The 20,885-nt window shown below is 39.5% G+C and overlaps 1 protein-coding gene across 7 annotated transcripts in view; it reads right to left on the bottom strand.

Annotated features, from left to right (window-relative positions):
* The window catches only part of ESRRG (estrogen related receptor gamma), a 406,413-nt gene that overhangs the window by 236,736 nt on the left and 148,792 nt on the right, over positions 1 to 20,885 (bottom strand). The window lies entirely within an intron of this gene.

Raw genomic sequence — 20,885 nt, 5'->3', positions numbered from 1 at the left:
GTGGCACAGGCTTCTGTTGGAGCTAGGTGAGCCCACTGCCGAGGCCAAGGTGCGACCCAGCACTTTTAAAAAAACATTTCAGTCCTTGGGACACCGGCAGCACCACCTCAGAGGCTGAGATGTACCGATGCCCTTTTGCGATCCTATAAATAACATGCTAATGAAAGATGCAAAGGGATTATCAGTAACAGTAAACTAAAATGTCACAATAAACGACGCATTTCTTCCCGCAGTCCGACTGGGAAACAGGCTGAGAAAGGGAAGGGGGTGGGGGTAAACGGGGGAGAAGCTGTCATGTAATTTTGAGTCATTTTCCACTGTGATCTATATTGGGATGCGGCTTCTATCCTTTCAGACAGGATCATTTTATATATGACATTCCTGCTGCATTTCACAAAAAGGCAGGAATGTCTCCCTAGCGCTAGAAGTGCAAAGCCTGACAATGGTCATTCAGGACTGGCTACTTGCGGAAATAGTAAGATGTTAGAGAAAGTCAAATGATGCATTTCAAACGTAATTAAGAACAGTATCTGTGAACACAGGGAAAAATAACATTAGCAAAAATTAGAATCATGTGATAAATACAAAATGCTTAATGGGTTTTAAAGCATAGTTTCCTGAAGGTAGCTGTGGGCATACTCTGCTGTCAGCAGTTTTAGACTTTTTATTTAACAAGGCAAAAACCACAGAACTAAAAAAAAGTCATTTTATAGGTCTTTCTTCAATAGTGAAGAAACAAGCTTATAAAAGTGTTACCAGCTAACCAAAGCACCAGCCTTCTTTAGTACACTAAACCTCAGCTCAGATAAGGGGAATGCTCAAACCAAGGACCTGTTTCAGAGACCGACTTGCCATGAGGCCCCAGGAAGGTCGCCTTCTTCGCCCACTTTCCCCATCAGTAGAAGGGGTGCAAGTGTGTGAAGACAACAATGTTGTTCCCCATGTGACGTATCTTACCAGTGGATTTTGGGCTGTACAAAAATGTTACTAGATTCACTGAGCTATTGGTTATACTTCACCTTTTAAATACTAGTTTGACACTGGCACAGAGTGAATGCAGAGCGCGGTTGTGGAACATTACATCAAAACCCTAGCTTCTCCTTTCACACTCTACTAAGGTTTCTTATTCAAATTTGCTTGAACCTGTAAATTCTCTGCTGTCAAGTTTGGAGAATTTCCCAGCACCTACTGAGTGGGACAGCATTAGCCTTGTGTGACCAAAGCTCCACAGAATTATGATTACTTGCACCCTTTGCATCCAAGGATAAAAAAAAAAAAAAAAAAAAAAAAAAAAATGCACTTTACAAGCATTGATGGCCTAAGCTTCACAAGGAAGCAAAGAGAAAAGGGAAGGACACGGTCCCATTCTACAGATGTGAAAAGAGAAACTCTCTGGTAAATCAGACACATGGTAATTTGGAAGCCAAACGATGCCTGGACATTATAATTCCCATACTCGTGATTCAGTCACAAGACACGCTTCCTTTCGTGGTGAAATGTCATGCTGCCGCATGCTTCTGTTACAGAACACGTCTTAACCAAGTGTAGCAAAAGCATGATGATCCCATTAAGTATCTAACATCTAATACCTTGTGAAAACTAATTTAGTGCTTTATCAAATCTCTAGTTTGTATGTAGAGCATAAACTGGCTACATTTGCTAATAGGGCAGATTGACCCATCCCATATATTATCAAACCACATCAAAGTCTGCTGGAGGACATAGCCTTAGCTACTTATTATCCCTTGCATTAACTCTCTCACTAGCTACTCGACCAATACATTTTCCTGTAATACATCTGTCATGATTTTGCAGAGAAATCAGCAATTCTGAACAGTGCAGCAGTTAGAGACAGATAACAGGACTAAGCCCAACATGGTCACCTGGCTTTCCAATCTACTGTTAATTGGCACAGACAGAAGCCCTTAGAGCTACACTTGTACAACAGCACACCACTGCTGGGCCCCAGAGATTTGGCCTCTTAGTTGGATTTGTATTTTTAGGGCTTTAGTCATTCACATGATTTTTTTAATGATTTATTACAAACAAAAGAGAAATACAGTTGGATGCCAACACCTTCAGATTTACAAGATATTTTTTTTCTTTTTCCAGAAAAAGGGCATCTTATACAAGAGACCACATGGCTAAATAATCAGGAAAAAAGTGTTAGAATACTACCAATAATAATGTTAGCAATACTAGATCAAATGGGAACATCTTTCTTGTCTTGGGTGCTATGCAATCATATTCCCACATGTGTTATATTTAGGGTCTTACTTGTGACACACTATAATGAATGATATAACTGAAGCCATGCTTCTAACTGTTTGGGAACTTGCATATATAGTTAATAGAGGGTTTGGGTTTGTTTGTTTTGTTTTTAAATAACAGTTGCTACTGTTTTCTGTTACATAGTGTTTGTCTTTGGACTTAGAAATCCTGGGCCATTATACATGAGTTTCTTACTGACCTTTTCTGACCATTTGACTACCTATCATAACTGTAACCCAGAAGCTAGTGCTAGAATATTTAAAAAAAAAAAAAAAAAACAAAAAACAAACAAACAAAAAAACCCAAAACATACTCTCTCTTCATAAAGATAGAAATAAAAGATGCCTCTCTCACTTTGTGTATGTGATTGTATATTGCTCTGAAATATAATTATATCCCTCATACAACCCTGGTCATTCACATTTAATTCTATGGCTTCATTTGTTTTCTCTTTGTACAGTTTCTCAAGCACCGTCATCTTCTTTTCCCTTATAAATTCTGGTCCTCCATACCTTTAAATACTAATATAGACAAGTAAAAGGCATTGGGGAAAGGTGGGGGGGTGGTGATTTGAAGGGTATTATTAGAAGTTTTGTAGTTTCTTGGTGATCCCAGATCCCATTAATAATGGGTCGTTTTTAATCCAGAGAATACTAAAAACTACACAGCTGTGGTTTAGCATCACCAACTCAGGTATGCAGATACAGAGCCTTCTACAGGGGAAAACTTCTAACAAGTAAACTTCTAGCTAGGGGGAATAAATCAGATTTAAAAAAAAAAAAATATATATGGGCAGCGAGTTAAAACATCACAAATTCTACGTTACTGAATCAAACTGCAAGTCTTTGGAGCTTTATCCCCCCCTTCCTTTCCCTCTGTATTTTTCTTCTTCTGTTTTTATGTTGAAATCACAGGAACTACGCAGCCTAGCAAGGCTGTAATCACTCAGCAGGAACCTGGCACAAGCACAATGCAACCACCAGCCAGGCAGCAGGAAAATGAAGGAAATCTCTCTCTCCCTCCCCCCTAGGTTTCTTAAAAGGGGCTCGGCGTGAATGAATCTTCCCGGTAGCCACCAACAATTTCTTATTCCTTCCGAGCAATCATCAATTTCAGCATCAAGTGGTTTAGTGGCTCTACAACTGGTAGTGGCAGCGGAGTAAGCCCAGCATGCAAACGTTTTGGCTAATTTAAAATCCTTGTGCTGCCGAATCAAACATGACAAGACAACAGTAAAAAGAGAGGCTATTATCCCAAATGAGAGTCGGCGGACGGCTGAAATTGGCTTGAGTGGCAGAGACAAAAGAGGTGGAAGGAGCGGGGACAACCAGGCATGATAATACCAGATACAGCACGCACTTTCTCCCCCACCCCCAGTGCATTCACACATACCACTACCTGGAAGGAAAAAGGCAACATTTCCAAGTTTCATGGCCAGGCAGAGAAAACACACTTAAGAAGATACAAAATAAATTAGTACCTGGTAAAAACATTTGTCCCACGGATATGGAGAAACTTAACTTACAAGAGATGTAGCCCTTTCAGTAGAAAACCTAACACTCCAAAGACTAAACCTGTCATTTTCTACCTGAATTCATGTCCTGCTGCCCAAAGTTCATTACTGTGAGTTGAGGCTTGGAAGCACTGATTTAGGATAGAATAGCCTTAAAATGAGAATAATCTGTGGCATGGCTACTGGTGAATAGCTACTACACATACAGAGTTCACAAAGCACCCAGATCTCAAAGAGCTGCTGGGTAGGAAAAGTGGAGGGCAGAGGAATTAATGTTGCAAGGAATTTGGGAGACCACAAGCAGACTGATGATGTTCAGAGACATGAACCCTGGTGATGGCTTGCAGCTCAAAGAATGATGACCTGTAGGATCACTGGAGAGCAAGCAAGTTGTCTTTTGCAAGATTAACAATTTAAAAGTGCTGAAATTAATTTTGTTTAATAGCTGTGGGTGCAGACTCCTTACAAACTAGGTTGCAAGGTCAGCAAGCCTCCTAAAGCCTTTTAAAATGCAGCTTTTTATAGGGACAGTAGATTTAGGGTGGCTTAGGGCTTAAAGATCCAAAAAGCAAAAGAAGTGTAAGAGGTCATTTCCTACCACTTCCAAATCTTTGGTGAAGACACGTTCTCTGATTCACTTCTCACTCTCTAACATATGCTTACTGGTACACTCCAAGCTACTCGAGGCAGTATGTGTTTCATAGGGTAGGCAGGGTGAAAAAAGACATTAAAATCAAACATGAGAACCAGATTAACCAGTACATAGCAGGTTCATCAGAGTCACACTGGAATGTGCCTACTTCTGTTGCAAAGAGGTGGTGGGAGGTAAAAAAAAAAAAAAATATATATATAAAAGAATGAGAGACTGGGAGGGGAAAGACAAGGGCAGGGAGAGTGCTCACACCCTTGTCATCATCCAGAAGTAGTTCACCTGTGATTCACATCTGCCTCCATATACGAGACCATTACACTCTAAATTACTGTACTGTACAGTGTTTCAAGGAACAGCTGGGATCAACACTAAAACCCAAATCAACCATTTAAAAGACACTTGTTCAGCTTCACACCCTAGTACATGTGAGCTATCACTCACAACAGATCAAAATATGCTGACTAGCGCTCCCTTATAGGACATTTGTCCTACATTTTTTAGCAACAGCATCCAACTAATTGCACAGGTAAAGTTCATAGTGAGTACAAGTTTGGGAAATAGAAACAGGGCATTTGTTTCGCACCACTGTGTAGAATGGTCTGAATCTGCTGAATTAATCAGTGTTGTCTTGAAAAGTATTCACATTTTGTGCAGTTGGATCTGTGTGAAAGGTAGACTCAAATTCAAGCAGGAGTCCAATCCAAAAGAAGTATACATCCCAATGCAAAAAGCATTCTGTATTTATACATATCCACCTGGTCTTGCAAACACATCTTCCCAGGGAACCAATAAGCCCAGGTGAGGGTATGATCATGATGGATACAGCACATGGGATTGTTTCATACTGACTCCTTCTTTTACATCTTTTTTTCCCCCACAATGTGAAGGAAACACTGGGTTTACTTTTCAGAGAAAACCCAAAAAACAGTAACATGCCAAGCAGCTCGGTCATGCAGGCAAGCAGAAACACTTCAGCCTTTGCGGGCAGCCTGGAAGAGACAAGTGTCTTGTCCTGCGTAACGAAATTTAGTTGCTATGATCCTGCAGATGGAGGGGGCCATTTCCCTGGCAATGAGGTAACTGACAGTCATTAGAGAGGACAGAATTAATTCTGCTGCAAGCCTGTCACTGACAGTGGCCGAAGCGAACACACCAGCCATTTTTCTCTGCCCCTTCCACAGGGAGTTAGAACAAAGAAAGGAGCCCCTGGGAAATACTTAAGACACCACAAGAAAATAATTCTAGATGCGTATTAATACTGTCACTGAATACGGTGTGCTTTCAGGCTGACATACGCTGCTGTATGTGGTGTTTGTTCCATTTTTTTGTCTCAAAGTTGAATTCATATCCTCACGCAGCACTCCAAGAAAAGCCCAGTTCACAGTTCAAGCCAGGCACTGCTTAAAAGGCAAGCCTGATACAGGTCCTTAGGGCATCTCATCCATCCTGCGCTTGGATGGCATTCTCCACCAAGGGACCCCATTAGGAAGGAAGGGCAAACTGAAATCCTAACCCAAAGCAGCCTGAAACAGCACCAGCATACTGGTATAGCAGCGATGGATGAGGGTCCATTTGTCTTCAAAGCATGGGAAGCCAATATATCTGCTTCATTGCAAACTCAACTTTACTTTCCAACCTTGTAGCGTACTTAAAGCTAAAACGTAGATCAGCTTTCTATCCAGGGATAAGGCAGCAGAGAAGTGTCACCCAAGACTCCAATTAAACAGATTGGAAGTGATGCACTTCCAGTGTAACTCCATACAGCAGAACACCCTGAGATACACTTTCTGTGTTTAAAATCAATTGCCCAGGAAGGCATTGCCACAAGCTACAAGAGGTTTCCTTTCCCTTCCATACACTGAAATAACTCAGAAGCATCTTATGCTAGTACAAAGCTTGCTGGAAAACGCAGTTGCTGTAGGAACGCTATCAATACCAGAGATATCACAGATCCTACTCTCCCTACAAAAGGTCAGGCCCTTCCAAGCAGGAAGAAACAATATGTTTGTTCTGTGGCCAAAGTAATTAGAGACTTACCTATATTGCTTTATATTTCTCTCTTCATAAAAGACCTTTGTATCCGTGTTGAAGGAGCAGAGCTGTGAGACTAGTACTTATCTGGAAGTCTCCAACCTAAACTCAGGTCTGGCCAAAGTAGATACAGTTTCACTCACTTCAGGAAAGGTGAGTCTGTTTATACCAGGTCTGAACATGGCCAAATAAGCTTCCTTCAAAAGCGCTTGTTTAAATATTTAAGCTTAAGTAGGTGTAATTTCCTCATGGATGCTATATATGTATACATCTTTGGACTTCTCTTTGCATTTTAGTATATCAAATACGTAACGTTACGGCATGAACTCACAGTCTACATCCATGGGGGTAGTTTCAAGAACATAGAGATTCAAATACTGTAACATGAAACACGCTTGGTAAAAAAGTCTATTTTTGAAGACTGGTTACCTGCTTATAGAAATCTCTAGCCAGGAGTATCTATTGTTCCAGGTGAGATCCTCCTGCACCAGGAGCTGTACAAGTGCAAAGAGAGAAGCCTACGACAACCAATACATACTGCAATTCAAAGAGACCAGCTAGAGAAGTGCTGGGAACTGAATGCACATGTTTCCTGTGCTCCAGTCAGGAGCCTAAACCTAAAGGTTATCCTGTCCTAGTGTAGCACCATATCACCTCTAGCGCCAATTAGACTGACCAGAACTATATATATCTACCTGCCTATTCAATTCATATCAGGAAGAAAGAAGAAAGAAAAAAAAAAAAAAGGGGGGGGGGGGGGGTGGAAGCAAGGTCAGGCACTTCTACATGAGCCACATACCTTATATGAGTATCAGCAACCTCACATGGACCCAAACCCCCAGCCCAACACCAGAAACTCTGCCTCCTCCTGCTTAGTGCTAAATAATTGTTAATAAGTCAGCTCACTCCAAACGCCAGACCAGTTCTCTTCATATCTGTGTTCAACATCACAAAAATATCTCCCACCAAAAGCCTTTTTAAGCACCTGTGTTTATGGTCTCTGTAAATCTAGCAAGAAGGCTAACCTAGGTATTCTGCTAAACTACTAAACCTAATTAGTTTGGACCAAAGATGAGGACAACTATGTTCTCTGACACGATGAGAAATCTCACAAGGTGTCATCCTAAGCGACTACAGAAATTGTATGGATGAGATGTCTAATGAGACTGTCCCAAATCTCCTATTTAAACTCACTGCCTCAAAGTTTTGACCTTTTTTCCCTACATGGCAGACTTTGAATTGGTCCTGGCCAGCAGGAGTGTGGAAGAAATGCAAGAACCACCCTCTTCAGTCCAATTCTCCTTGGGATTGAACATTTCTCATGAAACAAAGATGCCGTCTCAAAAGTTTGTTTTTTCTCAACTTGTAAAGTTCTAAAGACCACCCAAAAAAGTCTCCAAAGCCTAGAAGATGGCAATGAAACATTAAGTCCAACCACCCCCTCACCATTTCTGTGCCTCAGCATCTCTTCCTGCCCACAGTATGGCATTATTTTTTAATGACTTGAAAAGAGGGGGGAGAGGGGAAAGTTGAAAAATAAGACTGAGATCTTGGCAGAAAACAAAAGAAATGAGACCCAAGTCAGCCAGCCTCAGCTGCAAAATGATTTCTATGAGCTTCTGCCTGTGTGACACAAGTGACAAGGAGCTTGCTCTTTCTCTGAAACATCAAAAATGTTAGATTCTGCCAGTGATTTTTGATGTGTGGAGATAAAGATATAGATAGTGGATACTAGCTTTAATAAAATCATTGTCATATCCAGAATTATTAAGCATCAGTTCTAGGAGAAATATCAAGCCTTGGCCATGAAACTTAATGTTATTCTCTTCACCTTACCATCTTCACCCCTAACAACCATGAGGCCAAGAGACACTATACTATATAACGGTTTTCCTAAATCCATGGTAAGACTCAAATGAATCTGATCCTCAATGTAATGCCCAGAAAACTGGGAAGCTTACTATTTTCATTGGAAAAAAAAATAAAAAAATAAAAAAAAATCAGTTTCCTTTGAACTTCTGTCTGTAACACTGGGACAAATGTATTCAGTATCAGGAAGAGAAACACCAGGAGGGCTTTTATGATGTAACACAAGAAAAAAAAAGAAAAAAAAAAAAAGATGTTACAACTTGTTCTTATTCTGGTAATAATTTTTTTTTTTTTTGACATAAAGCCTCCTTCTGTCAGAAAGAATGTCCCATATTTTCAACAGTGTATTAGGTCTAGTCTAGTCCACATACAGGATTTCCAAACCAGCTGTTACTGTAGCACAAAAACACATTAAGAATATTGAGCAAATTAATCAAAGCACCCTGATTCACAGAAAAAAAAAAAAAAAAAAAAAAAAAAAAAAACAAAACCTGAAGCCCAAGAAGAAAACAGGACAATAAACATTGAATTAATTTTTTTGTCTCTTTTCCCTCAGGCACATAAAGCAGTCATTAGGGAAGAGTCCAAAGGAGCTGAGGAAACTCATTACCAATACAGCAAAGTATGGTCAGGGGACCTTTTTTTTTTTTCCCCCCTATCTTTCCCTTTCATACAGGGACAAAACATGAAGAGACTTTTGGGACCTGCCCATGTTACGGAGTGGGAACAATGTGCTTCCAGCCCCACTCCACAAACCACTCCATCAGCAGAAGTCTCTGGCAGGTCGGAGACAGACTAACTTTTCCAAGGTATTAAATTAAAAGATGTTGAATTAAGTTAAACACCCCACATTGAATTGACACTTCCCTTTTTTAATGCAAGCTAAGATTGATGAAAAATACCACTTATCTACATTAAGGGTCAAAATATCCAGCAAAAGAAGCCTCTGGTTCAGCGCGTCAGAGCAAAGTCAGTCTTACATAATCCGGGGACCTGAACGCGGATCACATTCTGATGATCCAATTAATGGTGGGATACTTTGCAATCAGCCAGGAAGCAAGGCCCCTAACAGATTGTGGGGCTGTAACATCAATTTCTTAAGTGCATTTAAAGGATTACAAATGTTAGTCCTGGCTTGAGATTGAAACACCTATTGAGGTGCTCTGAACCACATTACAGTAATTGGGTACCTGAATTAATGCCATTTCTTCTGATGGGCAAGTTGAATACATTGGAATTGCGGATTCCTTTTGCTGTGTTTCACTTTCAGCCTTTTTTTTTTTTTTCCCCTCCTCAGAACATAAATCTGAGTCAGAATATCTCTTTTTATCTAGATAGCTTTAATTACAGCCCTGAGGCACCCAAGTACTGTCCTAATTTTACCTTCTGCATTGTTTGGGTGCATTTCCTTTTTTTTTTTTTTTTTTTTTGTCATTATTTTAACCAGGAAATGACATTAAGAGACGGATAAAATTCATTTTTCTTGAAGTTTGGGGGAGAAGGTTGCTGAGAGGTGGAGAAAGAAAAGTCTTTCTTTCCCTTCCTATATCCCTCTTCAACTGTGTAAACCTTTTTATGCACGCAGATACCATTTGCAGTGTTTTACATCTCTAGAGAGCTAGAACTAGGGCTGCCGCAATTAGTCTTCTATTCCTTCTGAGGTCAGTTCAAGTAAAGGTCTCAATCATATCAAATTGGCAGGAATGCTAACTACCTGGGTATTTCAGACCACACAGAGTTCAGCTAAAGAGCTTAAAAAACATGTAACTAGTTTCAAGAGTATTCAAGTGAATATACAGCATAAAGCCATATGTGTGTGTCAGAGACTAAACTTATTCACTTGGTGTATGAAATGTTTAAAAATCTAAAACAGGTTAAGGTATAGGTTTGTAGGGCTTTTCAGACAGGCAGCGTCTCTGTTAGACTGCAGCACACAGCATATAGAACACAAGCATTTTCTTCTTGTATCATATGAGTTTTGATAATTAGTTATAACAGGGAATTCCATCCATTTTTTTAATAACAGAGAATTCCATCCATTTTTGTCCTCAGCGTATGTGGCACTGACATTTCAGTGACCTCGGCGGTGATTTCTCACTTGCAGCTAACTGGAATGTACACAATCATGATATAATGCTCATGCTGTGAAAAAGGGGTGGGAAACAGAGCGTGGTATTCCAAATATTCCAGTCCACTCTGTACATTTCATTTATCTGGTTACAGCACATCAAGCTTAGATATAATTTTAATTATACAGGGTTTTTTTAAGTCAATCAGTAACTGAAGTTATAAATATGCATGCAAAATATTTACACATATTTTATATTTCATACACTATATATCTTTTCTGAGGTATTCCAACTTTTTGTCCTATATTCAGGATTCCATAAGAAACTGTGATGCTACAGTGATTCTGCTTAAATTTTGATTTTGCTTAAGATAACTGTAAACAGCTACAGATACGGGAGCTATTTATCTTCATTGCTGGTTAAGAGGAAATCGTAGCATATACCTTAGGGGAGCTAAGGAAGCACAATGATTTAACTGGCATATGAAGGAAAGAGACAGCTTCTAATTCAGTAATAGAACTTTCTGATGCTCAGGAAAAAGTGGTTTGCATGGTTTGGTCAGATAGCCTTTTACAGTTAACTATTTTATTTTTTTATATATTTCTTACCACATAAGAAATGTCAGATTTAGGAGGGGTCACTGGGGATCATTCAGCTCTACTCCTTGTTTCTCTTGAATGGTTTTGAATGTTCCTTAATTTCGCATCCCCACCAGTGCAGGATATTCCTAGAGTTTAGAAATAACCCTTCTGAAACAAAATAAAATCTATAATCTCCATATAAGAGGTGCTTAATCAGAGGATAGGCACAGCTTCATTGTAAAGGCCATGCAATGAAGCAGGGCATAAGGATTTTCAAAAACTGTTTTGCAAATCTTAATTCAAATTTCAGAGCAGTTTTTAACTCATTAGATCGTGCTTGCTCAAATGATTTACATACAGATAATGAAAATGCAAACCCAAAGGACTAGTTAGCTGTTTAGCGGTGTATACATTTCATATAACTATTTCCATACATCTAGTTTTAAATTCATTAACAAAAATTAATTGCTACCCAGTGGTCTACATTGCACAGCATGCAGCTTCAGTACACTTTCTAAATTACTGCTTTCTATCACTCCTCCAGCGATCCTACAGACAAGTCAAACTTTGTTGTCTTGAAAGCGTTGACTACCAATTTGTAGCAAAGCTTGTATTTATTATAGTTGGTAAGAATCAACAGCTGAACTTCAGGAAATATTTGTCTTTTTTTAATACCTCGGTAATATTTTGGAATAACAGAAAACTTTCTCTCTCTCCCCCTTTGGCAAAGGCAGCATGATGCCCTTAGGACTCCACCTCAGAGACACCAGCAATAACAGCTCCAACATGCTCAGAAGGCACTGACCTCACTAACTTCCATTTTGGACCCAATTCAAAGTTTACTGAAGTCATAAGGAGACTTTGCATTAGCTTCAGTATTCTATAGTTCAGGCCTTCTAGTCCTATTCCCCCCAAAACCCCAATTGAGCTTTGCTGTGCGAGCATTAACTATGTTGTTATTGTTGTGGCACATTCATCATGAAGTGCCTAGTGATAACATGATCCAAATGTCTGCTTTTCTGTGGCTCGAGTAAGGAGAAAAAAAAGTTTTTTCATAAGTAATTAACAGAAATTGGTCTTGGATTTTTACAGATGAGTAATGATTTGGGACCTGAGGAGGGGTTAAGGTTCACTTTTTAGTAATAACTTTTAATGGATAAAAAATGAAAAAGTCTTCCAACACTCTTTCCATAATATTTCCCAAATATTTACAGTGTACACTTCGGGTTTGAAATAAGCCAGGGAGAACTAATGCATTGTTTACATTTGGAATCCGAGGTGGCCCCGTCCCAGCAGGGCAGTACAATGTACTGTATCTTTCCCTTCTCAGTACTTATCTTAATCTTAATAACTAGCCAGACAACTGACTCCAGAGTCCCGGGCTTATCGACTGGAATTCGTCACATGCACACAAGAGAAGACAAGAAATGCATTATATAACAATGCCATACAAATCATTATCTTTTAATATTTAAAAGTATGTATTCAAAGTCTGATATGAAACCATTTTGGTTGAACTCAATTCCACTGGTTGTTATTAAATTTGATAGCAAATGAACAAAAATACACTTGTAACGTATTTATCTGCAAAAGAGTTTATTTGCAACAGATCAAAAGGCTGCTTCTTACTGCATTTTAGTTACTGCTATCAAATGCAATCTGCTTTTTAAACATGCTTTGATATGGGAAGACTATTTTGAAAACAGGTTAATGGGAAATATATATATTCTTTTTTTTCGAGCCTCCTAAGTACCAAGAAATACCCAGAGCGTGAACAGAAAGTCTACTGCGCCCTCACTGTAAGTCTACAACATGATTTCTTTGCAACAAGTTTATATAAGCAACGGGCAAGACATTTCAGCTGCATCCACCAGACACTTAGACCATGCTTTCAAAATTGCCATTTAGATCTGAATTTTGGTTCTGGTGTCTCACTGGAAATGGCATTTTTTGCCAAGAAGCAGAGACACATGGGAACCACAGCATCGCAGTTATTCTTTGCTGCAAGGCTGGTTTCTTGTAGGGGATCTCATGCCTGTCTCTGTACCTCTACTGTAATAACTGCTCAAGCACATATGCACCATGGTGAGGGGGGCAGTAGAGGCACATGGAAGATAATGTTTAGGAGCCCACTCCTGCAGAAAGAGGGGACAGTGATCTTGAGCAGAGACCCTGTCAGTAGTCCCTCTCCCTTTGCCTGCAAAAGGGTAAGAGAAGATGGGTACCTCACACACTGACATTATTAACATGCACTTGAAATGGATTTATATAAAATAAATATGGGTTAGCAAAGGCGCTGTAAATTCACTCCTCTCCACTGCTTACTTTGCTCTAACCCAGCCTATGAAGCATTACTCATGCTAAGTGTTAATACCCTCAGCAATGGGATCATCTGGCTTAAGACACTGGAGTTGTGCTCAAAGAGACTATTACTACTAGCGCCAGCTTTTCCCAAATTTCTCTTCCACATCAAAAACTTTTGAAGCATCCTCTAGGCCAATCCTTGTGTTAAATCACAAGCCACAGTAAATCAATTAGTTAATCAATCCCATCAGGCAATCAATTAACATGAACTAAGAAATCCCTGAGCAGACATATTCTCGTGTGAACAAAGGTCACCCACTGGGGCCTTTGTATGTCTGTTCATATTAGTTTAAGCCCAGGTTTAGAAGGAGAAATTTTCCTGTGATAACAGTTCTTTGTATTGATGTGTCAGCACAGACACCTAGTCTCCATGTATGTCTGGCAGAGATCGTCTGTATTTTTACTCATGTAATAACTAGAGGCCACTTTCAGAAGAGGGAATCTGAGATTCATGCTCTGATGTGGTGAGAGATGAGACTTCTTTCAGTGCCACCGAAAGGACTCTGTGCCAGGCTTTGTAACGGTACCCAAACAAGAGAGGAAACTGGGTTTTGCAAGCAGGTACCTCAAAAATTGCAAGTGCAAGCAAATTTGCCATCACCCCCAAATGTTTGACCCATGTTGCAAAGCCAGTTATTGAATCCATTTGCTAGAATTGGGTTCAGGCTCAGTGAGAGCTGCGAGAAAAATGTTTTGAAAACCTAAAGAAATACGTGCTCTGTAACACCTGTGATACCACTTTCTTTCTAATCACGACTATTAAAGATCTACATTAATTATCAATATTTTGTAGCCATATGGTAGTTACCACTCAGGGATAATCCACAATTCAGTGATAAATCCAGTCAAATTTGCAACAGACCAGCAACTTAAGTAGTTGAGGTTACCTCTGTACATCAACTGGCGAAACTGAATTTTTGGGGTGGGAGGAAGAAAAGTCACCAGTGCACACAGGGGTCCACATAAAGTTCATAGTAAAGTGGAAGGCAATCATGGTGTGTGACTTGAATTCTGTGAAATGAAACCTTATGAGTCAGGCCTGCAGACTCCTGCTTGGTCACCATCACTACTTATTATTTGGATATGGTTGCGCTACGGGGTTGCTCATCAGTGTAACTCTTCTTGCATACAATTTAGCTATGTAGCATGCAGTCTTATTTACCTCCAAAATCTGCCAAAATTGCAATGTCCCTTCTGCATCACTCCTCTTCCACTACACAAGTTGTACATTTAGCAGCAAAGAGGGTACCAAATAAACGCTGGCATGGCTTTTCTAATTGTAGCCAAAGTCAGGGAAAGAAAGATGCCTGGAACAGTGGAGAATTGGCCTAACTTGGGATAGGGGGAAAAAAAATGCAAAGGTATGAAAATGTATTCAACAATGCTCTCTGTGTTCAGATCCAGCGGTGACAGGGCTATAAGCAGATGCATTAGGCTGGAAATATATCAAGGTTAGATTAAGCTGCAGAGTTTCCATTTTATTAATGGTCTTCAATCTGACTCCTTAATAAAATGGAAACCATTTGTAAAATTTTGATCAGAATCCACACTTAGCTTTCAAATGCTTGCAACCTTTGGGTATATTCAGGAACAGATTTCAGAAAGCCCATGCCTAAAAATGAAGGAGAGAAGGGAATGAGAAGGAGAAAATGACTCGAGGTGAATCAGACCTTGAAGTGAATTATTATGTAAACTGTGAGTTAGGCTAAGTGAAGAAACCATTGGGACAGCATGTTGGTTTCTTTTTTTTTTTTTTTTTGCACAGATCGCAGAGTTGTTATGCTGGACCACTGCAACATCTGCCACAGCGGTGTAACTAGAAAAGTAAATATCTAAGATGTCTATATTTAAATATTACCCTCAATGGCATGTCAGAGCCACTGGAGTATTGCTTGGAACTGGAAAGCCTGTGTTGCCAAAGGGCTGAGGAAGGAGCAAGAGCTGCAATTAATGCAATGCTGTATCACTATCAATTCATTCAACTTTCCTCTCACCTGCTGGCAGGGAACAGGAGAAAGGAAGGTTTTACTTAACAGCTACTGGAGAAAGAAGTGCAGTTGGATTAAAACAAAGGTGACAGGAAAAGAAAGTTCCTGCAAAAATCACCCCTCAGCTGCATCTCTCATGCAGAAGGTAGCCTACATAGAAAGAAGTTAAAGTTCAGACTTCTAACATAAAAAGAAGCTGAAACTCATATTTAGAGCTATGCAACAATTCCATGTAATAGCAAACCTGCCAGAAGAGGGGGGGAAGTCTCACAAGCGTATACACTATGATTCTGCATTTCTGGTATCTGAAACCCAAAGAAGAAATATTAAAGAAAGAGTTATTCATATGTGGCAGCCTGTGAATTAATTGACTATAGGTTATACACAGATTTCTGAAATTACTTCACCCAGGCTTTCTCCTCTGGTAGGAACATACTGAAAACAGAGCACTAAAGTTCTCCTTTTCAGCCTTCAGAGAAGCACCACACAAGATCGCCAAAAAAATAGAATACAAGTTGAAGAGTAGCATATTATCCACACTGACTTACAACTTCAGTAAGGAGAACAGTTGCATTATCCAAGGCCGTGGCCTCTGTTAGCAAGCAGAGGCTTTTCCTAACACTTGAACCTTATGACGTCTATACTAATAAAGCTTACATCCATAATGAAGCATGAGCACTTCCTCTGGGAAAGGCCTGGAGCTATCAGGAAGGACAACATGGTACTGTAACAAATTAAAAGTCTGTTTCTCTCCCTTTGACTTTGATAATCTACTTGGATGACATTTGCAGCACTAATGGAGACAATTCTATGGAAAGTACTTTGATTAGTCTAGCCAGTAGTAGTCATCCATTACCCTAGGAGACAAATCTGGAAATTTTTAATAAAACTAGACACTGTCACTTCACCTTATACCTTAGGCTCATGGTGACCCCAACAGAAAACATGGAATATATTTATTCAGACTAACTGAACAATTTCTATAGGCGACACCTCCATCTGTTCTTCACAAGACATTTCTCTGTGTGCTCACAGACTACCTGGTAAATACAACTGAAATGGCAGGTAGGCACAAGCAACTTCTATATAGAGTGTGCCAAAATATTTAGTTTTCTGACCTAGGACAAAACAGGTGGGTTAAGACAAAAACCTACATACAGTCACAGAAATACTAATGTTCTATAATCTGTATTCCTGCAAAACTGTTTCATCATAAACTACTTAAAACAGCCTCCTCACACACATTAGGGCATTCCTGTTATATATCCTTTGGCATCTTGGCAGTGTGAGAACAACCTATATGGACAGAATATTTTAGGCTGAGATTTTCTTGAAATCAGGTGAACAGTGAAGTCAAAAGATAACATGGTCCCCAATTCCCATAGGCCTCTATGCAAATCTTTCCACCACTATTTCTTGAAGTTGAGTAGTAAAATAGCACAGCAAAGCTGACAAATTCAGGTGACATTCACCACAAAAACCACCACCACCAAAAGACAGCACCCATCTCTGGGCTAAAGTAGCCAAGCAAGTCAATAACTTGAGGCTTTTTGGAAGACTCCAGCTAGACTTAAACCAAACACTTTGTAGTGTCCATCTTGTACGGAAAGAGAAGGTATTCAGCAAGGTGCTAATCCAATGCAATACACAAACTAGCAGTTTATTTAAAACAAAACTTGATCCTTATTGGGAGCAGAGATATTTGAAGCACACACAAGTAAAACTAATTTAACCTTTGAAAAGTTATCTCCGGAGGGAAGAATAGAAATCCCTTTATAAGATTTTTAAGCACTGCAATTATTGACGAGGACTATATTACTTCAGTTTTCTCTGATCAGAAAAAAAAAGCAAAACCACAGGAGACATCAGCAGCTGTCAGGCTGTTTTCCAACTGCAATGAGGTAGTTTACAGTGGGCTTGTGCCAGTCTCTTAAGACCCAGTTAAGAAGCCTTTTTAAAATGCCTTAAAAAGCCAACTCATACATTAATCAAGTTGAGCCCTCATCCATACTTACTGCAATACATCAATTACCATGTCTTTTTTTTTATAATAAATTCCAGTTGACAGCAGACACCTTATTAAGGCTCACTAAAATGATACAATAAGTAAAAGGCTATTAATATTGCTTTTTTTCCCTGCTGCTATTGTCTTGCCGCACTGGTCTGCAAACAAATTCAGGCTGCATTACAATTAATGCCAATGGAACTCCTTCTAACGACTTCCAGCTTGCTAATTTTTTACGCTAATAATAAAAAAAAGGCATTGCTATGCAAGAACGGCCCCCTTTTATCATGCTCGCATGGCACACTAGAGAGCTCCTGCCATTGTTCACATGAAAGACAATTAAACCCAGGAACATCAAACCCAAAAATGACAATCTGCTAACCAGCACTGGGTATTGCTGAATTCTTTTCTCTATTTTCTGAACTGATAGAAAACAATTCTCCAAAGACATTTCCCTCCCCCATGCCCACCCTTTTGAAAAAAAAAAAAAAAGTTTGAAAAATACCCTCACTGATTTATGCATCTCTGCCTAGAATTTATTAACTGTCTAGGGCCAATTTCACTCTCACACATCTACTGCCTCCAGGTTTGAATTCTGGACACATTTCAAGAAATGCAACAACGATATTGTCCACGTAGTTTCATATTTAAAAATAAACACCACTTTTTTTTTTTTTTTTTTTTCATGGCTCATGTTTTCTGAAACATAATATAAAATGCCAAAGGCAGGAGGATAAATCTGGTAACAAGATTATCTCTCCTAGTCTTCTAGGGAGAAGGATGGAGAATGAAAGGGATCATAAGGTTTGTCAAAAATTAAGTACATACTTGACGTTAATTTAGAGTAAAGGTAACTTCTATTAAAGGTGTTTTCATCTATGCTCTCTGTCATAGAGCTTAAGACCCAATTTTATAGCAATGTTTTCAGATTTGCACCTAGAGTATATCTCTTTTTTGCCTTTTTTTAATGAACTGTGATTTTGAACCACATGCATTTATACAGAGACACAATATTATAGACATGGACAATTATACTACTTTGTACCTCGGTGAATGACTTTTGGCCAAGAGTTTCAAGGCACTTCAGTATTCATTAATTCTCACAAGATCTTTGACAAGTGGGTGGGTTTATATCTGTTTTACATGTGTATAGACTAGGTGACTGAAAAGTTAAATAATGTTTCTAAAACCATGATGCATTAGGGCTAGTAATACAAGTACAGCCCCAGAAATCCAACTGTCACCATGGAAATGCCACAGAAACTTTGTTAACTCTTCAGCACAACATAACATTGAAGTGTATACTTAAGACCCATCCTTATCTAGGATCTTACTTGCCTAACTTCAAGGATGCCCATAAGTCTTTCTTGGCTTTTGTTCAACTCCAGCTGTCCTGGACAGAAGTGCTTCCTTAGTCTAAATCTATATATGTCCCAGCAACATGGGCCCCAGTCCAGTCACCTTATTCTACACCACAGTACATACGTATTTACTGCAAGACATTAAAGGAATTAGAACCATGGTAAATAACTGTTTTATATTCTGAAATATGTTACTGGTAAGTCAGCAAGTATATATATATGTGCATGTTCCATACGTGACATTAAGAAGCAACCAGTTACTTGCTGATTGCTACAGATTTGACATGAGTCCTGAGAGGTAAAGATGTGTCTGGAGAATATAAGTCTTATGAAAAATGTCCAAATTATATTTAGTACCAAACCATAGAATTATGTATAAATACCAGACCCTATAACCATGCAGAGGTAGAAGGAATTTATGTTTTTAATGAGAAACCAGGAAATTTCCATGTCCCTTTTGCCATACAAAAGTTATTTCCTACCCCCTTAGGATGAAGGACATCAGGCCTTAAACCTATCACTTGAGCATGCCTGAATATTTCCAGGTCTCTGCTTCAGACCAAAGAAGTTGCGGTAAATTCTACATTTGGGAGGAAATAACATTTTTGTGTTGTTGTTTAATAGCCACTGAGAGCTGTGGAGTGTTAAGAACATACCCCAGGAAAGATGGATTAGTAGGAGGTGGCCAAAAGAGGCCATAAAACGTGCATTATAAATGCAATTCATCACACAACTGTGCAATTTGTCAAATGGATATTGTACCTTGCATAGTGTCTTTTGGGACAGAAGCAAAAGAAAAAGGCCTGGGAGATAACGGTTCTATTCCTGGCTCTGCTACTGGTTCTCTTTTTGACCTTGGAGAAGGCTTTTTTAGCCAAAATATGTAGACTGTTTTCTACTTCCACTATTGCACATCCAACTTTATTTTGATTAGGCTCATAGTTGCACTTCTAAAATTGCAGTGTCCTGAAACCAGAGAACTAGGAGACACACAACACAGAAATCCAGTTGTTCAGGTGTCTGTTAGCCTAGATGATGAACCTACATGTCTTTATGCATAAAACAGGGAAGACAAAGCTAACATATTAAAAGAGGTTTCACAAGAATTAACTTGATATTCATACAGATGTGATTAAACAGGTATGGAAGTACTTCATCATTCAACTAAAATGACCCTAAATAATTGCTACTGAATAGCACAAAATAGAACCTCGTATAGGTGGTGCAACGCTATGAAATCATTGAAATCAATAACTGCCAGACATAACCCAGTCTGCTAAAACATTGCTACATAGACTGAATCAGCTGTCCAGATCTGCTCTCTATCAGTCAATGGGTTGGATATTTGATGGATACGAAATATCTTCTTAGCCATTAACCAGCGAGTTGGACTACATGAACATTGAGCACATGATCCTTGCCTGTTACTCCTAGAAAACGACACATTTTTTTTTTGTGGCAACACAAGTAATAACACCTGTGGTGCTTCCCGAACTGGATGCACCTGGGTGGCTGCAGGAGCACGGACACACAAACCTGCTGGAAGCAGCTCTTCTGCTTTAAAGTGGCATTGCCCTCCAGTGCTGACCAGCAGCCTCCCAGCACAGCCTCACCAGCTGCTTACAAGAGCCCTCCAGTCTGCACCAGTACAGCTTCACTCACTGCACCCGCTCCCAGAGTAGGAAAGATCACATTATCTCTCTGTGAAGGCACTAACCTCTTTCGTTGCACCAGCTAGACCGACAACGGCTTGTTTGGTTACGTTCCACCCAAACATGTACTATTTTGGCCCCAATAAACACAGTTACTATTCATCTGTCTCCAACTTATGCTACTTTTCTGATGTACCTGCTTGGATGTCCCTCCAACTCGACATTTGTGATAATGACAAACACACCTACATTAAGTACATTGAAAGGTCCTTTTGAATCTTGATAAGACCCATGGAGCAGCCTATGATCTGTCTGCATCAACAGTGGTGAAGAAGCCAGCCATCACTGGCAGCACCTTCACCTATGAAAATCATTAATATCTCTCAACAGAGAAAAATCACTGATTTTCATAGGTGAGAAGGTTGCCATGCTGATCTGCCCCACTGTGAGCTTAATGGACAACTTGACCCAGGAGGTTCATGTGCCACCTGCACCTACCCCTGTCTGCCACCTGTGTAGTCTAAGGTCT

This window comes from Tyto alba, unplaced genomic scaffold, assembly GCF_018691265.1.
Source record: "Tyto alba isolate M040663 unplaced genomic scaffold, T.alba_DEE_v4.0 Super-Scaffold_16, whole genome shotgun sequence".
In the NCBI taxonomy this organism is placed as follows: domain Eukaryota; kingdom Metazoa; phylum Chordata; class Aves; order Strigiformes; family Tytonidae; genus Tyto; species Tyto alba.
This window is presented reverse-complemented; position numbering and strand designations above follow the sequence as displayed.